We start from the raw sequence: 24,039 nt of genomic DNA, 5'->3' as shown, positions 1-24,039 counted from the left end.
AAATATGTATCTTTTTTAAACTCAGCCTAATTTCAGCATTGTACCCCTATCCCATGTGGGCTGTCAGAAAATCCCTTTTTGATCATTTTTTTAGGTCCCTTCACTTTTTAAGGTGGACCCAGTCCCAGAAATCCCATGTGGTTCCCACAGGGCAGGGAGCAGCTTCTCCTCCATACTCATTCCTAGTTACCAATGCCACTGTCATCCTCCAACCACGCAGTGGCCCCTCAGAGTCGGGTGGCTGCAGCTGCACAGCTTGGACATGGGGAAACCTTTGATGACATCAGCACCCTAAGACCCAGGGCCCTGTTTTCCAACATCCTTTCTTGTCATTCTGCTCCTCCTCCTCTCTAGGCTCTGCTTGCATGGTGAGCACCCTGGCTGTGGTCCTTCCTTCCTGTCTTTGATGTGCTGGAGTCATGGGCCACACCCGTTTTCCCTCACCCTCTAGGGGCCTAGACCCATAGCCCTCCTCCAACCCCACCCAACCCTGCTCAGGGAAATCTCTGAGTCTGGCAGGCAGAGTCCTCACCTCTTCCTGCTCCCAGAAGTTTCTCCTCCCTCAAGTCCTGGTCTCCTTCTTACTTTTGCATTTTGATTACTCACTATTCCTAGAGCCTAAACATTTTACCAAAAAAAAAAAAAAAAAAGTCTTTCCTAGAAGAAAGCCTTCTTCAGATTTCCTAGAGGGTGAGGGGAAAATAGGTGTGGTCCATCATTCCAGAACATCAAAGAGAGGAAGGAAGTGCCCCATCCAGTGTGTGCTCTTGAGGGCCATCTGAGAGCAGAGCCTGAAGCACAGCATCACGGACAATAAAGAAACAAATACACATGGGCATGTGCCAATAAAACTTTATTCGTGGACACTGAAATTTTCATTTCATGCAATTTTCACATGCCACAAAATAGTGTTCTTCTTTTGACTTTTTTAAAACCATTTAAAATGTAAAAAACAAATCTGAAAAATGTTATTTAAAGAAAAAAAAAATGCGCTCACAGGTCTTACAAGAAGAGCAGATCAACACACCTGGCCCAGGGGCCGTAGGTTGCCAATCCCTGGTGTGGAGGAACGAGCACTGGACGTGGAATCCAGCAGCCGTGTTCCATTCCTGCCTCTACCCCCTCCTGGCCCCAAGACCTTGAGCAAGTTATTTCAGGTTTCTTGGTTTCTTTTATCCTCAAAAGGCTTGGAATATAATAGTGCACTTCTCATAGGACTGTTGTGAGTTTTAACTGAGATACAGTGGAAAGGGCTATTAGGCACAAATACCCCAAGATAATAAAGCCTAAGTTCGGGCAGCAGTGATCCTTTCTTATTATGGAAGAAAACCTGGCATCTGGAAAGTATGAAACAGAAGGGGAAGAAATAGGTTTTGGAATCAGAAAAGTCCCAGGTTCCAGCCCTGACCCAGCCACTTGGAAACATATAACCTTTACAGAGGTGCTCAGAGTCTCTGAACTTCAGTTTCCTCATCTATAACATATTGTTAACATGCCCGCCTTACAAGCTTTTTGGAAGATTATTTCAATGGCATAAAAAGTAAAGTACTTGGCACATAGAGACAAAAAAATATGGCAGCTATTATTTATTCCGATGCTGTCTTGATCTTTTTTCAATCCCAAATTTCTGTTTTTCAGAGATGAAGCCGAAGTTCTTTATCAAAAGCATGCCCGCTCGCTGTCTTCAAAACATCTCTTTTAATGGTTCCCCTGGGCTTCAACACAACGCGCCCCTTTCCTCCCCGAGGGAAACCTTGTTGCTGGAAAGTGGGACAGCCCTTTGAACCGCCATTCTTTTTCCACGCTGACAAATAACACCGGGCAGCGTGCTGGGAGTTTTTTTGTTTCCTAGCTCTCCTCCCTGGAGTTGCCCTTTCTGGGTCTGAGGCTGACAAGGGACTGGCAGGGGGAGAGGCTGCCCACTGGCATGGCCTGGGGAGGCGGCATTGTCTGCTCAGGCCTCGCTGCAGCTGCAGGGGCCTCGGGGTCCTGCCAGCTTTGGGGTCAGGCTGATTGTGTGTTCCAGCCAGCTGTGTCTTTGATCTGACACAAACAGGCCTGGGATGGACCAGGCTTCTCTCCTTGCTGAGAAAGTTTCTGGAAGTGTCATTTTGGTGGAGGCCTGTTCGGGGCTAGAAGTTTGACGTGACTAAAGGTTCCATGATGTTTCAGTAGAGGAGAGGCCGATGGAAGACACTGCTGGTTGTCCGACTGTCCGGTCTTCACAGGGAGATGGATGGGCCCAGGGCTGGGGTTTGCAGCCAAGAAACTGGAGTCAGGATAGAGGCCAGGATCAAGAATAGCCAGAGTGACATGAGCCCCGAGAAAGCTGTGGCCAGAGAAAAACAGAAAGCTGGGCTTAGGCACTGACTCCAGTGAATGAGGACAGAGCCCAAGGTCAAAGCAAAGTCCAAGAGCTGGGTGCCTTCAGTCCGTGTGGGTCAAGCACCTTCCCTTCCCTAGAGGCTGGGACGGGTGCTGGGACGGTGTGATGAATATGACACCGTACCAGTCACCTGAAGAACTTGCTTTCCAGGCAAAGAAGTGTTCACATGTAGGCACTGAGATGTGTTCCCTAGCCCATCTCACTGTTCATGGCCACACAGCTAATCCATGTTCCCTGGCTTATTTGCAGGGTGAGCCATGTGGCTGAGCTCCAGCCAGGGGATGTACGTGATGGGGATGTGGTGAGGCCTGGCCCACAAAATGTTCCCACAGCCTCTTCCTCCTTTGGTGGCCAAATGCAGGGTCTAACAGAAGGCCCCCAGGCCCAGGACAAGGGCAGAGTCAGAACATGGGAGGAACCTGGGCCCCTGAATGACCCCATAGAAGGCCACCTGTGGCCAGGAGCATCTGCAACAGACTTGGTGAGAATAAGAAGTAAACCTTTAACAGGTAAACCACTGAGATTCAGGGGTTGGCTTGTTATAGTGGTTAACCTATTCTGACTAATAATCATGTTCTAAAAATATATAATAAGAGCCATGGTCATGGTGCTATAGAACAAGATGACTGAAGAGAATACATTCCAACCTCCTTCCAGCTGCAGTTTTAAGATTTCGGCAGTCTCCAGGCCCTAATCAGGAATGTTCTTGGTCAAACCTGAGCTGCTGCTGGAATTAGTCTCTGAGTCCCCCATAGATTCAGCCTGCTGTCCACTCCTGATTCATTCAGCCCCCGCAGGTGCTGGCTGCTCACACAGCTTCCAGAGGTCCCCGGTTTCTCCAGGGTCTCTGACAGCTGCCCATGATGATTTTCCCTAAGGAGAGTTGTGCCTTTCTCACCAGGCTGTGAGCTCCTTAAGGACAAGGACTGTCTGCTTCTCCAGTATCCAACCAAGAACAGAGAAAAAGCAAGGCTTGTCTCTGCTTGATTAACAAACAGATGGCATACTTCCGTGTCCTCCAGAGCTGACCAGGTGGATGACTATCATCTTGCACTGTTCTCCACATCCTACTGCCTGCCCTGACCTATCTATCCATGCTGTGGTAGCTTGCAAGTGGCCATGCATTCCCTCCACTTGTGCACAGGCTCCTTTGCAATGGGCCCCAGCCACTCTTTCTATCAAATAGTGGGATTTATTTCTCCCACCTTGAATCTAGGCATGGCCATGTGACTTGCCTTAGTCTACAGGACAATAGCAAACATAATACAAGCTGACACTTGAAAAGCATATGTACATTGGGATCTGCTCCTCTTTGCTCCTCAGGAAATTTCTGCCATCATGTGAACAAGCTTGGGCTAGCCTCTTGGAGGATGAGGAACCACATGGAGAGTCCCAACCGTTGCATTAGAGACCCTGACAAGAGAGCAAAGCCATTCTAGAGCACTCAAACATGGCCACACCAGCTCAGAACAGAAGACCACCCAGCCAACCCACAGCATAATTTAAAAAAAAAAAAGAAGGAGAAGAAATGCTTGCTATCTTCCCTGACTACATTTGACATGGTTTGTTACACAGCAAAAGTTAACTGACACATGTGTGCAGTCACCCATGACAGATCTTTCTGAGAATTAGGAAACCAAAAACTGTCATGGATGAACTCCAGCCAGCCACCCTCTAAAGCCCTTCCTTCCTGTGAGCCTGGGAAAATGATAATGGGAAAGTAGATCATTTCCTCTTTTTTTCCACCTGCATGGAGTGCTGTAGGTAAGAATGCCCTTGAGGTGTCCAGTAACCCTTATAGGGTCAGCTCTCACCAAAACCTTGAGCACTGGAAAAGAAGAAAAGGTAACCAGTGGGCTTCCACTTGCCCTGCACACACCCGTGCACACACATGCACACATACACATATGCACCTGCGCATGTTGCATGCACACACACATAGACACGTGCACACAGTTTTTGCATCACTGGCAGCAGAGCAGAACAACTCCCATTCATTCACGAGCTGGGAGGACCTAAGATGGGAATCAGAGGAGGAAAATAAAAGCAGAAATAAATGAGTTTGTCCTTAAAATTCACTTTCTGAAATCCTAATGCACTGTTTGAACTGGAAAAGCCAACTTTGGAAACCAACACTTTCTCCAAGTTTGTCTTTCCTAGGCAACAGTCTCTGTGCACCAGCAAATGCATGCTTAGTACTTATATTACATTATACTATATTGTGTCATATTATATTATATAAATTAATAAATATAGGTATAAAGTATATTTAGCCTAATTACTTCATGTTTCAGGGCTGTGCTGGGGCCTGTACATAAACAAATAAAATAGAAACAGTCCCTTCCTAAAAGAGGTGATTATCTGGTAGCTCTGTAAAGTAGTTCTTCAATGTCCCATTATTCCTATATATGACCATTATTTATTTAACATATATTATGTGCTACTCTTTGTGATACAGAGAGAACAAGACACAATGCCTGCTCTCATTCAGTTCGTATCTGGTGAATATCCTCTGGACCCGTATGCCAGAGAGGAAACCTGAGCTCAGAGAAGTGTGATAACTTGTTGTAAGTCACACAGAACAGCTTAAATTCAAGCCAATGTCTCCTGCCTCCACCTGGGAGTGCTCATTCCACACATCTCACTGTAGTGAATCCAGAGGGAAGGAAATCATCCCTGTCTTCGCTTTGGAGCAGGTGGCAGAGCCTCTCGCTCTTTTGCTTTAGCTATTGGTTGGTGGAATACAGCACGAATGGCAGTTGATTGCATTGTAATGGTCACAGTGTATTAGCATTTTAACTAGCAAGTATAAAACAGTGGTACCAGTCAGACTTTGTTGGTTGCAAGCAACAGAAAGTCGATCTGGCTAACTTTAGGAAAAAAATAAACTCATGGAAGTATATGAAGTAGCTCTAAGCATCTGCAGCAAAGCGGAACAGCGTACTTCAGAAAAGTCAGCAAGGAGAGCAGCTTCCAGGTCCTGGGCACCACCAGGAGAAACAGCTCTAGGCATTGTTTCCCAGTTTCTGCTTCCTGTAACCACTCAAGACTCCAATTCTTGGGGGAGAGAACCTAACTGGCTAAGCTTGAGGTTCATGCCCATATTTGACAGGCCCACTGAAACTTCACATCCAGGGGGAGCAACTCCCAAGTGGGAATCAGGGTGCAGTTGCCAGAAGAAAGTAGAATGGCTGGTGAGCAGGCAACTACAACCCCTGTCCAAGAAAATAATCACTAGAGGACTTGTGGGTACAGGAGCCAAGAGACATGCAAAAGGTAGGATGTAGATTGTGCTTCCAAAGATGGTTGCACCAACATAAATCTCATCGCATATACTTTTCTTACAGTGTGACACCCCTTCATCAAGAAGGAGGCCCTATGTTCTCTTCCCTTGAACCTAGGTAAACTTTTGTAACTGCCTCAACCAATAAAATGTAGCAGAAGGGAAGCTGCATAGTAGGTGTCCCCCTGGTTCACCCACTGTCTGTCAGGATGCATGCCTTTGGGAGCTGTGAGCCATCATGTTGAACAGGACATTTGGAAAGGTTGGGATACTAGTTATAGTCGTATAACTATATGACAGGCACTATGATAGATATTCTTGTGCTTGTGTTTAATGCTCATAACAACACTGGGGATAGGTGGCATTATTCTCTTCTTGCAGGAAAAAAAAACAAAAACAAAAGCACATGAGACTCAGACAGGATGAGATTTGCTAGGATTCACACCCAGGTCCCTCCTGACTCCAGAGATCCTAAGTCTTTTTTTTTTTTTTTTTTTTTTTTTTAACCAGTAACTCTCTCTGACTCTCTGATGGTTCTTTCTGTTTTCTAAAAGCACCCCAGTTATGCTGCCTAGTGAAACCAGCTGGAAGGCCAGGGATCAGAACCCAGATCTTCCCCGAAATCACTGTGTGACCTTGACCCCACTCTGAGAGCATTTAATCATCAAGAGGGACAGCAAGCCTGGCTCTGAGACCTTGCAGGGGTGGAGTGGGGATCAGATGTGTTCCCAGATATCAAAATGCTTTAAAGAGGGAAACGGCCCAAGCAGTATATTACAGTACTCATCCTGCATGCATCAGATCTTGCTGAGAGCAGAATTCTAAAACCATCTGAACTCTCTAAGCATTCAGAACTTGTGGAGAGGAAGAACAAGGTGTGTAATTTTTTGTTGTCATTGCTTTAGAAGCTCAAAGTAGGATTGGAAAATCGTGACTTCTAAGGCTCACAGCTTTGAGCTTCTGCGGACAGCTGGGCCTGGAGAGGATGTCATCTGGCATGAGTGAGAAAGCCTCCCTTTAGCAAAAAGTGATTTGCAGGAAGGGAATTTCTGCACTCTGCATGTGAGCAAGAGATGACCAAATGTTCCCTGACATTCGTGCTCGATTACCCGTAAAGTGAAGCCCCGTCCTTAACTGTCCACGGGGAGAACGGAATATCAAACCACAGGAGATCCACTCTAACCCCAAAACTGAGATCCTGCATGTGAACATACCTTGAAAACAGAATATAGGGAAAGAATTTAAAATATACATGAAGATTTACAGGTATGCTTATCATATCACTGATTACAATATAAAAAGTATACAATATAAAAAGAGTCTGACACTTCACATGAGTGAATTGATTATATCAATTTTATAGTATATCCATGTATTAGAATATTGTGATGCTATTAAAAGGATGTTTGCAAAGACTTTTTAATGGGTTGAGGATATGTTAATAATGTTGAAGGTAATGTCAGGGGACAAATCTGCCTGAGCATAATGACTGAGCTCCAGATGTACACGAGTAACTGATTGGGATGAGAAAGAACAACACTAGCAAACAGGGTTAGGGAGGAAACTGACTTTTCATCATTCATCTTTTGGTAACTTTTGAATCTTCAGATGGAGAAGAGCCATCAACGTCTAGCACAGTAAAGTAAATAAGACCCACACTAAAACAAAGTATTCTAAGATCCTACGTACTTCCACATCGAGAAACAAAGTCATATACAAAGAAACTGGAATCAGAATACCATCAGACTATTTTCAACAGAAAGATTAAAATAAAGACATTTGCAAATATTTGCAGTCAAGAAGTTATCTTTTCTGTTGTTTGTTTTTAAGAGATAGGATATTGCTTTGTTACCCAACAGGGCAGTGGCAGGATCATAGCTCACTTTAGCCTCAAACTCCTGGGCTCAAGCAATCCTTCCACCTTAGCCTCCCTCGTAGCCAGGACTATAGGCGTGAACTACCACACTCAGCTAATTTTTTTCATTGCTTTTTTTTTTATTTTTGTAGAGACGAGGTCTCACCATGTTGCCCAGACTGGTCTCAAACTCCTGTCCCCAAGCAATCCTTCTACCTTAGCCTCCCAAAGTGCTGGGATTACAGGTGTGAGCCTCCACACCCAGCCTAGGAAGTTATCTTGTATGCACTTTTTCTTGGAAAGCTACTGGAGGTTATGCTGGAGCAAGAAAGTAAGTCAAGAGGAATATAGGAAATGTAATGCAGGCAAAGGGAGGATCTAGACAGCCCTATATCCAGGTCTGGAGGAGTCCCACTCTACACTGGGGAAGGGGCAAAACACATCTGGAGGAAGGTCTTCAGGCAAATAAAATGGGTTGAGGGCATTTGTGACATTAGGTCATGCAAAAAACAGTAAATAGTAGATCCTTAGAAAACTAAATGAAATACACGACACAATGTTTAACTGCAGGAAAGTACAGTAGGCTCCTTAACTCAGAGTTGGAAATCAGCTACAAAGTATCATGATGCATGTTTAGCTGTGGTTCTCTGAGAAGCATATGCTATAAGAGGTAAAAGAGATGTGTTGGAGAAAACACCTGTAAAGGAGAAAGGGGAGGGGGCGTTCAGACCTGGCAGTTCTGATATTTTGGAAAAAAAGAAAGTTAACAAGAACATTTTGGATAGGCCAATGGGGAGTCTTCCAGCCAAAGTTCCTCATTAAGAGTCTCACATCTAGCAGAAAGGGGCCAGAATTACTACCCACGCATTGGGTACTAATTGACTGGGGACAGCTGAAGGAAGCCTGGTGCGGAGCAGTTCCAATAGGACAGCAGCTTGGAACCACAGCAAGAGATTGGAGTGGTAAATCTTCAGGACCACTGTCATGTAAATACTGAGTATTGATATAAACAACTAACACTGAAGGACAGGAGAGGGGAAATTGGAGGTGGTGTTGCTGAGAGAGGGAGCAATCACAAGACTCCTCTGGGTGACCCCTACATTTCTCAGCTTCACAAGAAGTAAGGGTAAGACCATTGACAGGACCACAGGTAATGAGCAGAAGTGGAATGTGTCCCTTTCAAGTGAAGGAGATAAGAATCTGAGGACGTCATCCATCATGCTTTTTCCCCGGGCAGGGAATTTTGCAGCCACATGTTGTGATGGTGATGGCACATGATGGAGTTAAGTTAAGCTTAGGTCATTCAGTCATTAGAGAGAGGGCAGCCCCCACACCCAGACGCACATTCAGCCCACCTACTTGCCTCCCAGGACACAACTTGGTCACTTAAAGAAGGCCCTGGCACTGCCCTCCTTGCCTCACCTCCTAACACCAGCAACTGTCCTCAGCATCCCCCCATGACACCCTCTGCAGCAGGAGCTAAAGCAGCTCAGGCATTCAGATTCAACCAGAACAAGCCCAGGTCTGGCCACTTCAAGATGCAGGATGAAGGACTGTGCTCTGAGTCGTGGAGTCTGGTTTTTCCATCAGCCCCCAGAGTAGTTGCAAATTACATCCAGAAATGCAGAGGAGTTAACCCTCCCGGAGCAAACTTTAACCAACGAGAGGCAGGAGATGAGAAAGAGCTGGCAGCTATATTCTGTTCCTTCTTCCCTGTGATGGATTGTTCTGAGTTGTGGTTCACTAAGGACCCTACATGACCAAGTAACCAGATGCGTTTTGCTTTTTTTTTTTTTTTTTTTTGAGACCGAGTTTTGCTTTTGTCACCCAGGCTGGAGTGCAATGGCATGATCTCGGCTCACTGCAACCTCCTATTCTTGGGTTCAAGCAATTCTCCTCCCTCAGTTTCCCGAGTAGCTGGGATTACAGGTGCCCACTACCATGCCCAGCTAATTTTTGCATTTTTAGTAGAGATGAGGTTTCACCATGTCGGACAGGCTGGTCTCAAACTCCTGACCTCAGGTGATCCACCTGCCTCGGCCTCCCAAAGTGCTTGGATTACAGGTGTAAGCCACCATGGCCAGCCCCCAAACATGTTTTCTTGTGGAGTTGCAGTAGCTCCATAATGCATCTTTGCCTTCGTTTTCTCCCGCTATCTACTTTTCTGTTCACCCTCTCTTGCTGCCCTGGGCTTGCACCTCACAACAAAGCCCTGGCATGCAAGCTTTGCCTCGAGCTCTGTGTTCTGTGGCTAAGACACCTTTGGAGGATACTTCTTGGGTCTTTGGGAAACACGGAAGTTCAAGAGGAAGAAGTGACTGAAGACAGGAAGAGGCCAAGCCCTGTGTGTAGGAGTCAGAAAGCAGAATCTAAAATGGATAGAGTTTCTGAAGAGCTCAGGAAGGGAATAAAGAACCATAAACCAAGAGGACAGCTGAGATAACAGCTGGGATGGGAGAGTAATGGGAGAACACTGAGCTGTAGGATGCCTCATGATGGTGTCTGAAGCAGGACAGCGGCTGAGGCCCTGAGCCTGCAGAATGCCACACACCCCAGTGATGATGACAAGAGCTGCAGTGCCTATGAAGGGTTTCATTAACACTCTGGTGCCAGAAATGGCATATTTTCATGTATTTTTAAATAAAAATAAATCTATGTCAGCCTCATCAGCAAAGATCGGCAATGAACCCATTCTCAGATAATGAGTGGAGGGATCCTGGAGACCTCCCATCTCCCTGGAGACTCTAAAATGATGCAAATAGCACATTATTGAGCACTTACTGTATACCAGCTGTTGTTCTGCCTACTTCATGTGTATTCACTCATTTAATCCTCATGACAACATTTTGGGTTACGTACTGTTAGCATTTCCATGCAATTGATGAGGAAACTGATTAACTTGCCCAAGGTCAAGGTAGTGATAGAGAAAGATTTCAACTCAAGTATTGTGCCTCTAACTCTCATGTTATTAACGGACACACCATAACACATGTGATGTGAGGCTTTTACAGTCTAAAGCATGAGGAAGAGTCTCTGGTCTATCAAGGCTGCAGTGGCAGTTCCTAGTTCTCCTTGTCCAGTACTTTAGGGTCCATTTGAAGGGAAAGGTTTCGTTGGGGACCACATTCCCCCTGAACCTGGAGATTTTTAGCAGGAGAAGTCAACCAGAGCCCACACCATGGCACAGTGGGGCTCAGTCCACCCAGAACCTTCCCACTGTTTCCCATCTCAAGGTCTTACTGACTCGGCATCTCCCGCATCCCACCCTCCCATCTTCATCCTGGCGGCTCAGGAAGTTCAACGCTCCTTTTCCAGGATTGAGCCTGTGTCCTTCTCTCCTCTGGAAAATCAGCTTCCACTCCCACCCCAACCAGGAAAGGGCTAAGCCTCCACCCACGGGCCAGTTCCACCCTGGGAAAAGGGAGAGCAATCCCCCAAGGTTATGAAGTCTTCCTCTTCCTTTTAGGAAAAGGAAAATAGTGTTTTGCTTTTTTCTTAAGTGACTCAGGGTGGCAGGGAACTATTATAGAGGTTTCACACTGTATAACCCTAGAAAATGCTGTTCGTATTCATAGTCATCATAGACGTAACTATCAAGAGCATCTCCAGAAGACAAAAATAGAGTACGCTGAGGGAGGGAAGGACTTTGTAAATTCACAGCAAGGTACCTTTAGGGCTACAGGTGGGTTGGGAGGAGTCTATTATAAAGCAAAAGGGGGAAATTCAAAACACCATTAGTTTCTCAATAAGACATCCAGTTACTGAGTTAACATTTACTAGGCACTTCCTATATCCAGGTACGTGTCTAAGGACTTTCTATTCATGATGTCTATCTTCAAAACAATCCTGTGAAGCAGGCAACATCATCACCACCATTTTACCGATCAGAAAACCAAGAGGGTTATTTGTCCAAAGCTATATAGCTAATAAGCGGAGAAGCTGGGATTTGACCCCATGTCTGCCCACCTTGGCAGCCCTCACTCTCAACTTCTGTGGATGACAAAGGCACACCAGGACTCAGCCTTGGGCAAGAAGCAATCAAAGGAGGCCTGCAACAACAGAGGCACATAATTTTTGCATGAAGCCACAGTCCTACCAATGACCCTTTTCATGGAGTTTCTTGATGGTGGGATCATTCATGTGGAGGCTACATGCACAGAAACCTAACCAGAGACCAGTACTGCCAACTGACGTGCGTGACTTTGGACACACTGATTCACGTATCAGAGCCTCAAGTTTCCTTCCCTGCAAAACTGGGGCTGGTGCTCATCGCCTTGCAATGTTAGGGGGATTAGAAAATGTATCCCATATGAAGTGCCTGAAACGTTAATAAACGTAACTTTCTTTACCATTACCAACTCTCCTCATTCTTAAATTCCCTATCACTGAGTCTCTAAGGAATCTGTCTTTTCAGTTAAATTCCTAGAGTGAGCTTTTTAAAGAGAGACTTGAGCTGGGTTTTACTATCTAATGCTGATAACATTTTTGATGTGTATCAATCATTTTCATTTGTAAGGTGGGTGGATTTTATATATCCATATATAGCTGCTGGGAGAAAAATCTTTAAAGCTTCGAGATGGGATTTTTAAAACACCTTTATGAAAGAAAACAAGCAAAAGTGTAACCTTCAAGGAAAATAAAAGAGAACATGAAGTCTATACTTGAACATACACAACACCAAAAAAAAAAAAAAAGAAAAGAAAAGAAAAACCTGAGCCTGAGGTTGCAAATATACGACCTTGATACCAATTGTTCGGACAGTATAAAAAGGATGGTTTTCATCTGCATTGGTAAAAGAGGCAGCCTAACACATTGCATGAGGCCATAAAATCTGTCCCTATTGGCAGCATTGCTGTGGGGCCAGAAACCCCATTATTAGAGATGTCCCATTCATTGATTTATTCTTTCTGTCATCTATTCTCCTCACTCATTCTTTCATCTAAAAATCTCTTCTCAAGTGATTACCATGTGCCAGGCACTGTGTTAGCGGCTGAGAGTATGGAAATGACTGACAGTCCCATTAGAGATATCCGCTTTACAGATAGAGAAGCAGGCATGTTCAGATAATGACAATATAAAGTAAGTTTTATCTATGACATGCTAAAAGAGCAGTAAAAACAGGGAAAAAAATAAGACTCAATTCAGAGACAAACACATGACAAATATAATTTTTGTGTTGTGAGGTGCAGTGAACAAGCACAGAATCAAGAGGACTTCACACTGTCTGAGGGTATTAGAAAAAGCTTGGCAGTGGGGTTGGGGAGGTGTGGGGTACTCTCAGAGCTGCAACAGTAACTCACTAGCAGACCAGGAAAAGAAAGTGTCCTGGCATTTTTGTCCCCTGGTAAAAGATGAATTATGCTGCAGGAGTAATCCAGGTCATCCTAATTGCCCATTTGTGTACTTGCTTCTGTATTCTTTAGTCTACCTGATTATTTTCCAGGTTAAGGCTGTAAAGGTGTAGAACACAGGAGAGGTTGAAGTGCAGCGCGGAAAAGACCTGAAGTGGTGCTGTGGTCTGAATATTTGTGTCCTTCCAAAATTTATGTGTTAAAACTTAATCACTAATAAGATATCATTAAGAGGTGTTGCTCACATAAACAGAATTATGATCATATGATCATCTCAATATACACGGGAAAAGCATTTGATAATATTCAGCATCCCTAGATTAAAACCCTCAACAAAATTGTCATAGAAGGGACATAAGTCAAAGTAATAAAAACCATCTATAACAAACCCATAGCCAACATCATACTGAATGGGGAAAAATTGAAAGCATTCCCCCTAAGAATTGGCACAAGACAAGGATGCCCACTTTTACCACTTCTAGTCAACGTAGTACTGGACGTCCTAGCCAGAGCAATCAGACAAGAGAAAAAAAAAAAACAAAGGGCATCCAAATTGGAAAAGAGGAAGTCAAACTGTCTTCACCAATGATATGATTGTATACCTAAAGAAACCGAAAGACTCATCCAGAAAGCTCCTGAATCTGATAAATAAATTCAGTAAAGTCTCAGGATACAAAATCAATGTACAAAATCAGTAGCACTGCTATAGACTAACAGCAACCAAGCTGAGAACCAAATCAAGAACTCAATCCCTTTACAACCACTGCAAAAAATAAAATCGAAATACTTAGGAATATGCCTAACCAAAGAGGTAAAAGATCTCTACAGGGAAAACCACCAAACACTGCTGAAAGTAATCATAGATGACACAAACAAATGGAAACACATCCCATGTTCATAGATGGATAGAATCAATATTGTGAAAATAATCATACTGCCAAAAGCATCTACAGATTCAATGCAATTCTCATCAAAATACCATCATCATTCTACACAGAACTAGAAAACACAATGGTAAAATTTATATGGAACCAAAAAAAAAAAGAGCCTGCATAGCCAAATCAATACCAAGCAAAAAGAACAAATCTGGAGGCATCACATTACCAGACTTTAAATTATACTACAAGGCTATAGTCACCAAAACAGCATGGTACTGTTATAAAAATAGACATGTAGGCCCATGGAACAGATTAGAGAACACAGAATAAAGCCAAATACTGCCAACTGATCTTTGCCAAAGCATACCAAAACATAAAGTGGGACAGGACACCCTATTGAATAAATGGTGCTGGGATAACTAGCAAGCCACAGTAGAAGAATAAAACTGGATCCTCATCTTTCACCTTATAAAAAATCAACTCGAGATGGATCAAAGACTTAAATCTAAGACCTGAAACCATAAATGTTTTAGAAGATAACATCAGAAAAACTTCTAGACACTGGCTTGAGCAAAGAATTCATGACTAAGAACCCAAAAGCAAATGTGACACAAATAAAAATAAATAAACTGGACCTAACTAAACTAAAAAGCTTCTGCCAGCAAAATAAATAATCAGCAGAGTAAACATACAATCCACAGAGTGGGAGAAAATATTCTCTGACAAAGAAGTAATACCCAAAATCTACAAGGAACTCAAACAAATCAGCAAGAAAAAAGCAAATAATCCCATCAAAAAGTGGGCAAAGTACATGAATAGACAATAATAAAAAGAAGAAATACAACCAGTCAACAAACATATGAAAAAATGCTCAACATTACTAATTATCAGGGAAATGCAAATTAAAACCACAATGAGATACCACCTTAGTCCTGCAAGAATGACCATAATTTTGAACATTAAAAATAATAGATGTTGGTGTGGATATGTTGAAAAGGGGACACATTTATAGTGCTGGTGGGAAATATGGAGATTCCTTAAAGAACTAAAAGCAAAACTACCATTGAGTCCAGAATTCCAGTAATGGGTATCTACCCAAAGGAAAAGAAGTCACTATATGAAAAAGACACATGCACATGCAAGTTTATAGCAGCACAATTCACAATTGCAAAAATATGGAATAAACCTAAATGTCCATCAACCAATGACTGGATAAAGAAAATGTGGTATATATGCCCCATGGAATACTACTCAGCCATAAAACAAAACGAAATAATGGCTTTTGCAGCAACTTGGGCAGAGTTGGAGGTCATTATTCTAAGTGAAATAACTCAGGAATGGAAAACCAAATACCGTATGTTCTCACTTATAAATGGGAGCTAAGCTATTAGGATGCAAAGGCATAAGAATGATATAACGGATTTTGTGGGCTCAAGAGGAAGGGTGGGAAGAGGGTAACAGGTAAAAGACTACACATTGTGTACAGTGTGTACACTGCTTGGGTGACAGGTGCACCAAAATATCAGAAATCACCACTAAATAATTTATTCATGTAACTAAAAGCCACCTATACCACAAAAACTATTGAAATATAAAAATAAATATAAATTAAATTTTTTTTTAATGAGATGTTACCATTAGGAGCTGATTAAATCATGAGGGCAGAGTCCTCGTGAACAGGATGAATGACCTTATAAAGAGTTGCAAGGCCATGGAATACTATGCAGCCATAAAAAAGAATGAGACCATGTCCTTTGCAGGGACATGGATGAAGCTGGAAACCATTATCCTCAGCAAACTAACACAGGAACAGAAAACCAAACACCACATGTTCTCACTCATAAGTGGGAGTTGAACAATGAGAACACATGGAGACAGGGAGGGAAACAACACACACCAAGGCCTGTCACGGGGGGAAAAGGGAGGGAGAGCACCAGGACGAATAACTAATGCATGTGGAGCTTAATGCCTAGGTGACAGGTTAATAGGTGCAGCAAACTACCATGGCACACATTTACCTATGTGACAAACCTGCACATTCTGCACATGTATCCCAGAACGTAAAGGAAAATAAAATTTAAAAAATAAAAATAAAAAATAAAGAGGTGAAAGGGAACTGTTTGCCCCTGCCACCCTGAAAGGACTCAGCAAGAGGCCTCACCTGTGAAGCGGAAAAGAGCCCTCACTAGACACTAGATTTGCTGGTGCCTTCATTTTGGAGTTCCTCGCTTCCAGAACTGCGAGAAAGAAGGTTCTATTATGTATAAATTACCCAGCCTAAGATATTTTGTTCTGGCAGCCCAATGGACTAAGAGAAGCATCATCTGCTCCAACCTTGTCTTTTATAAACCAGTGATTTTAGTCCCAGAAAGGTTAAGAGATTTGCCAAAGGCCACAAAGCAAATCAGGACCTAGAACATAGGTTTCCAGTTCCTCGAAGGGCCTCCTACTTGAAGAGCATATCACAGTATAGGAGGAGCCTCACATACCCTGACAGAGTGGCTATTAGCGTCCCTGTCTTACAGAGGAGAAAACAGAGACCTGAGACGGGAAGTGACTTGCCTAAAATCACACAGCGCAAGCTCTAGGCAGAACCAGCAGCAGCTAGAACGGAAGGCTCCGGAGCGCTTTCCATTGTGCGACACTGCCGCCTAGGGGCAGCCTAGAGCAAGGGACCCGGGGAAGGCGGGCTTTGGGCAGGCGGCGGGCCACAGTGGAGGAAGAGGGATGCTAGGAGCAGCCTCAGAGGCGACTTTCCTCTACTTCCAGCCTAGCCAGGGGTGGCCACAGGTCTGCCTCCCGCTGCTGCCCACACACTTAAAACGTCCTGCACACCCCTCTGGGGACACTCTTGTAAGTTATACAATTTAATGTTGCCAAATTAAAATTGATACTGAAAATAGGTGCAGCTTTCGCTAGAGGGATCATTGTTCATCCACCTCATGATGAAGCATATGGAGCGAGGAAGACATATCCCTTTGAAATAGTTGGCAGCAGCCTGTGGGTTTTTCACAGTGAATCTGTGACTCACGGCACAGGCAAGGTGGTGTTCAGTCCTGTAGGTACCATCACGCAACAACAGGTACAAGGGAGGTGGAATGCAGCTAATCATCTGCCCTGTGCACAGATGCAAAAAGCATTGATCATTTTCGTGTGACATTATATACAATAAGCTAACTGTTGGTAGCACCACCCTTTTGAATAATGGATCATCACAGAGCAGATAGAGGCAACAGAGGGACCCTACTGCAGACCAATAGCACAGCCTAGTGGCGATCTAAGAGATGGCAACTTCATCTCCCCGTCATCACAGGCTCACAGGAGGCACAGGATACCCTCATTTTTGGTGGGATATCAAATTCTAAAGAAAGGCTAAGCTACTCAAGCTTACCAGTTCTACCAACATTTTTGTCTTTTTAAAATTTTTTATTTTTAATTACTGTGGTTACATGATAGTTTCACATATTTATGGGGTACATATATTTCAATACAAACATACAATGTGTAATAATCAAATCAGGGTAACTGGGTATCCATCACACCAAGCATTTATCACTTCTCTGTATTAGGAATATTTGAATTCTACTCTTTTAGTTACTTTGAAACATACAATAGATTATGATTAGCTACAGTCTCCCTATTGCGCTACTGACGTTAAATCTTATTTCTATTTAACTGTATTTTTATACCCATTAACCATCTCCTTTATATCCCCCACCTCCACTACCCTTCCCAGCCTCTGGTAATCATCATTCTACTCAATCTCCATGAGTTCAAATTTTTTAGCTCTCATAAATTGGTAAGAACATATGATATCTGTTTTTCCATGTCTGGTTTATTTCACTTAACATAATGTCCTCCAGTTCCATCTATGTTGTTGCAAATGACAGATTTAATTTTTTATGGTAGAATAATATTCCATTGTGTATATATACCACATTTTCTTTATCCATTCATCCGTTAATGGACACTTAGGTTGATTCTATGTCTTGGCTATTGTGAATAATGCCACACTAAACGTGGGAGTGCAGATATCTCTCCAGCATTTTAACTGTCCTGCTCTGTGCCAGACACTGAGCCAGCCTTCAGAGAATCAATAATGAACAGAACGTAGTAAGAGATGAGACTCAAATATTTGAGAAGGATCTGAGAGAAACTACAAGAGCGAGGTCACAGTGCCTGACCTACTCAGCAGTTCATAATCAGGTCAACAAATCTTTAGCAATTCTGCCCTTTTTTGGGGGGGGGGTCACACATGCAAAATTATTTCCTCTATGTAACAATTCTGAAGAGTAAATTATATACATAAGCATAATCCTTGATATAATTTTAATTACCTGAAGCAGTTGTCCTTAGCTCTTCTGAAGTCACCTACTCTTTGAGAGTCTCATGAAATCTATAAACTCAGTCCACCAGAAAATGCACCCACATAATATACAGCAAAGTGCTGCATACAATTCAAAAGTTTTTCAGAAACTATGATGCTTCTCCAAGCACTCAACTAACAGTTCCTAAAGGGTTTTTTTGTCTTGTTTTGTTTTGTTTTGTCTTGTTTTGTTTTTTTGAGACAGGGTCTCATCTCACTCTGTTGCCTAAGCTGGAGTGTAGTGGTGCAATCTCGGGGCCTCCACCTCCTGGGTTTAAGCAACTCTCCTGCTTCTGCCACCCAAGTAGCTGGGATTACAGGTGTGTGCCACCATGCCTGTCTAATTTTTGTATTTTTAGTGGAGACGAGGTTTTGCCATATTGCCCGGGCTGATGTCATACTCCTGAGCTCAAGTGATCTGCCCACCTCGGCCTCCCAAAGTTCTGGGATTACAGGCATGAGCCACTGCACCTGGCCTGAAATCTATGCTTAGAGAAAAATGACAACATTTCCTACTTTAAAGTACAATGACGTTAACTTGAAGATAAGTGTAATTCATTAATTAAACAAGAGAAATTATCAAGCACCTGCAACATACTCAAAGCTACTTGTAGAGCTGGCAAGGGATGCAGAAGTATAACCTCTACGGCCTCCTATAGAGAGTCTGGATAAGACAGATGTTCAGGGCCCAGGCTGTGGGTTCACATTCTTGCTTCATCACCAGGACAACCATTCGCCCTCTCTGAGTCTTGGTTTTCTCATCTGCCAATGAAAGTGATGATTACAAGTCCCTCACCAGTCTCTTATGGGAATTGATGTAAATCACAGTGTCTGGAAGATACTAAAAGCTCAATCAATGGTTTTTTTATTGTGAACATTACAATTAGGATTAATTAATGATTTAATCCACCCAATAACAATTTACCCATGGCCCACTGTTTACCAGGTGACTAATACTAAGTGTTGGGGATACAGATTTGGCCAGGTGCCAGACGCTAGTTTCTGAAGCTTAGTCCAAGGACAGGCACCAAAGTTGTCACCCAGAAGCTTGTTAAACATGTGGGATATTTCAGGCCCCTTCCCAGAACTACTGAATTTTAACAAGATCCCCAGGCAATTCACAAACACTTTAAAGTTTGAAAAATCCTGCAGTAGATCTTGAAAAAAGAGAGACTCCTTCTGAAAAACTGGCCTTGCTTCCTTGTCTAAATAGACTCAGAAAGGGCTTGAATCAAATCCTCTTTGTTCTACAAATGATCACTTTTGTGGCTCCTCTTTGTAATATAAATGCGTCCCTGGAGGGAAAAATATAACAGGACTATCTCGTGTCATCACAAAGGTTGTGTCTCCAAGTGCCCCTCCTCTGTAGACAAGGCTTAGGAGAGATGCTCATTCACCAAGAGACAAGGAGGCCAGAAATTCCCACACATACCTTTTGAAGAGTCAATGCTATTGGAACCTCTCTTGTAAACTAAGGTGGTCACAAAAAGTCCCTTGGCAGGAAAGAGAACCACAAGGAAGCCCAGCACAAAGGAAGAACTGGGACAATCTGCTCAACCCCAAGGCCCAGGAGAGGTTCTGGATTGAAGGAGCAGGTGCTGGGGCCATGTCTGAAGAGGCCAGTGGTCTACCCTCAGGCTAAGATAAGAACAATGAGAGAACACGCAAAGTCAGATTAAAGAGAGCATGGAAGAGCACGCTTGGTGGAGCTATAGGGGGTAGGTCATCTACCCTGTGATACCCTGTGCCCCCACAGAGACCTGGATTCACAAAGAGGTCACTGCAGAAGTGGGTAAGAATGTGCCAGACTTGGGACCCACTGGCAGCAGTGGCAGGAGCGAGGTAGCCAAATGCCACAGCCCCACCGTAGGTTAATCAGTCTCCAATTCCCTTTCTAGCTGGCATATGTGAGCAGGACATATGGGGAATAAATAAGCACCTGGAGTTTAATCAAATCCAGACTCTGCCTCAAGATCCCATGGTCTAGTGGGGCCGTGGGCATGTGAATACAAAAACGAATCCTTACAACAGGGGCCATTACCCCCATATCCCAACAAGGACCCTGCAGCCTGGAAGAGGTTAAAGCCCTTGAAGAAGGCTGCAGACAGTATAGGTGGCAAAGCCAAGAGTGACATCCAAATCAATCCCAAACTCTGCTTTTTACAAACTATCGACCTACTATAAAGGGTCCCTCTGCTGAGGAGAAAGCCACAACATTTTTGTAAGTATAGATTCAGTAACCAACAGAAAGACCATCAACATTCTCCAGGAACACAAAAGAGGAGACCAAGTTAGTGTTGGGACATCAGGAAAAGAGCCCATTCTTTGCACCATGCCTTGAAGAATTGGGGCAGCCAGGAAAGGAACAGGGAATAGGACTTAGATGACCCAGGGTAGATCAAGCTGGAGCTTGAGGATGAAGTGAGCATGAGGCTACAAAAGCAGGTGAAGGCCAGATCTCTGAGGGGCTGGAGGACTGTCCTATGAACTTGAGCTTAGTTGGGCCACAGTAGGAAGCAACGGGGGCTTTGGGGAAGGAGCCCTACTTAGGCCTTTGTTTGAGAATGATCTCCCTGGTGACCACAGGAAAGACGGTTTGAGGTAAAAGAGAGATTGGAGGCAGGAGATTCCATGAGAAGATATCCCAGAGGACTGGACTAGACAGTTGAGAAGAGGAAAAACCCCTGGAAGGCATTGTAGAGGGAAAACGCATAAACCTTAGTGACTCGGAGGAGAGGACATGAGCAGGAAGGGAATGAATATGCCTCCAAGCTTCAAACCTCGTTAGGTTTGAAACCAGTTGAAGAAGAGGAGCTATTGGGAAAACAAGGAAAAGTTCTGAGGGCTGGCCCCTGAAGCACTCTGCCTAGTGGCTTGTCACTTTCTTTCTTTTCTTACTTTGTATTCTCCTGGCAGCCCAGCAAGAAAACACCCCAAAACCTGAAGCACCCAGAAAGGTCAGAGAGAGCAGGCATGTTCCATCAGCCTGAGACATGAGGTATCTTTTGCCAGGGTCCACAGGAGCAGAAGACCAGAGAATCAATCCATTCTATCTCTGATACCATCTTTATGTGGTTTCAGCACACTTCTGTTTGAAATCAAGTCAATTCAATTCAACAAACATTTTGAGTACCAATTATATCCCCCAACTAGGCACTGGGGGTATGCAGATGATAATAAAAGCCCAGTACAGTAGAATGAACAGCATGTCCCCAAAATTCATGTCCACCTGGAACCTCGGAATATGAGCTTATTTGGAAGTAGGGTCTTTGTTGATGTCATTAGTGAACCTAAGATGAAGTTTACTGTTGGATTAGAGTGGGACTGGTATCCTTATAAGAGAAGAAGACACAGAGACTCACAGAGAAGAGACTATGTGAGGATGAAGGCAGAAACTGGAGTGATGTGTCTACAAGCCAAGGAATGCCAGGGATTGCTGGGAGCCTCCAGAGCCAAGAAGAAGTAAAGAAGGATCCTCCCCTAGAGCCTTCACAGGGAGTGTGGGTCCGTCCACACCTCGATGTAGGATTTCTAGCCTCCAGAACTGTGACAGAAAGTCTCTGATTTTAAGCCACCCAGTGTGTGATAATTTATTTTGGCATCCCTAAGAAATTAATATACCCAGCACATGGAGAGAGGCCACCTGCAGCACAAAGCCAAGAAAAGACATGGAAAGAAAGAGAGCTCTGAGGGCTTCAACTGGACCCCTGGATCTAGCTGTGCCTGAAGCTAGACTGTCCTTGGACTTGGCAGCTACCGGAAATGCTCTGTTCCCTTCTACCTAGCTATTCTCACTTCGTTTTCCATCAGGGCAAGTCAAAGAGGCCCGATTATTCATTCTTTTGCTCCTACTACTAACGGTTCTGAGAAGCTGAGCTTACTACCAATTTGCCAAGAAAAGAGTCAGCTCACCAAGCACCGTGGCAAGCCACATAACATTCCTGCAGTGACAGCAATGAGGTCTTTTGAAAATGTTATCAGAGCAAATTTCTACCATATACTTACTTCATTCAATTTATTAAACAAATTTTACCATCTCTGAAAAGGGTAGAAATGAATTTTCCTTAGCCCTTATGATTAAAGTTTGATTAAAACTAAAGTTGTACAACCAGACACCACAAATGTTGTTCTTTACTAAGAATCTTAACAAGAAACTGTTAACTGAAATCCTTTTGAGAACTTGAAGTGCTGGATTAACCTTTACCCTTTATTTAGGAAAAAAAAAAAAAAGACAAAGAAAAAAATTTGCAAATATTTATAAAGCAATGATCAGAGTTAAGTTAAATTTACACTTTTGTAGCTGAGTCATCAGATTATGTTTCTACCTATACCTGTTTACCAAGGAATATTATTTCCAATAATATTATTTTAATGATTCCAAGGGTCATCAACTTGTAATCTTGGGACTATAAATATTTGTTATATGAAGCTACATGTGCTAGAATGCTTAACTACAGAGAACCATGTTCATTCACTTAAAGCTGTCATCTGTGTTTGCCATAAATAGGCGAGTCCCATAAATTGCCATAAATAGGAAAGTCATTCTGACCAACTTTGTGATAATTAACCCATTGCCTATGAGCTCACTCTAGGTTTTAATATCTCAATAGTATAAAGATGATGCAGATTTTATTAGAGTTAGGAAAATATCTATAGGAGTTTCTTTTTCTAAAAGTTATCTTCAAGTAAAAAGTGTAATAAATGACCTAAAATATTAACATTCACACAAGACAGAATCTATAGGCAAGACTCAATGAATGCTAAAACTAGTGGTCAAAGTTGAAGAGTAACAGGATAATTCTCTAAGTTTCTAATAATTTCCCCAGAATAGCAACTTTGGAGCAGACAACTTTGGCAGAAATTGCCTTAACCAAGTGATCAAAGTTAACATCCCCAATTACAGAAAAAAACATCATCATATGCCTTCTGATATGAAGCACAGTGAAGAATAAAGCATCACTTCTGTGGTCTTTTTTGTCAAAAAGAAACCTGAATCTAATCACAAGGAAACATCAGACAAATTGAGGAAAAATCTACAAAATAATTGTCTTGCACCCTTCAAAAATGTCAGTGTCGGTCTGGTGCAGTGGCTCATGCCTGTAATCTCAATACTTTGGGAGGCCAAGTGGGGAGGAAAGTTTGAGGCGAGGAGTTTAAGACCCGCCTGGACAATATAACAAGATCCCATCTCTACCTAAAAAAAAATAAAGATTAGCTGTGTGTGGTGGCACATGCCTGTAGTCTCAGCTACTCGGAAGACTGAGATGGGAAGATTGCTTGAACTTAGGCATTCAAGACTGCAATGAGCTATGATCGTGCCACTGTACTCCTCCAGCCTGGGCAACAGAGCAAGACCCTGACTCAAAAAAAATAATACTATTAAAAAAGAAAAAAAAAGTCAGTGTTATAAAGACTTAGGAAGTGTCCCAGATTAAAGGAGGCTACAGGGATGTGACAACTGAATGCAATGAGAGATCTGGATTTTATTTTGCTACTAATGGCATTGCAGAGACAGTGGATAGAAGAGTACAATGATAGCATTGCATCAGTGTTAGTCTTCTGATTTTGATGTTTACACTGTCGGTTATGTAAAAGAATGCCTTGATTTCAGGAAATGCAAACTGACACATTCAGAGAGATATAAGCATTGTATCTACAACTTACTCTCAAATGGGTCAGAATAAAATATGAGAGAGGGAGAGAGCAAGAGAATTTCCTATATTCAAATCTCCATCTCAAAGCTTGATTCCTAAATGACACACTCCTGTTCATATAAGGGGTGAGCTAAGAAAGCAGATTCTAAAAGGAAACTTTGAATCTGTAGCATCTGCTGGCCAAGAAACAAAGAGGACCCATTGCTGGTAGCAGATGGAACATTCATGGTCTCCTGCAAAGTAGTCATGCAACTATGAAAACATTC

Source organism: Papio anubis, chromosome 8 (genome assembly GCF_008728515.1).
Source record: "Papio anubis isolate 15944 chromosome 8, Panubis1.0, whole genome shotgun sequence".
Lineage (NCBI taxonomy): Eukaryota > Metazoa > Chordata > Mammalia > Primates > Cercopithecidae > Papio > Papio anubis.
This window is presented reverse-complemented; position numbering follows the sequence as displayed.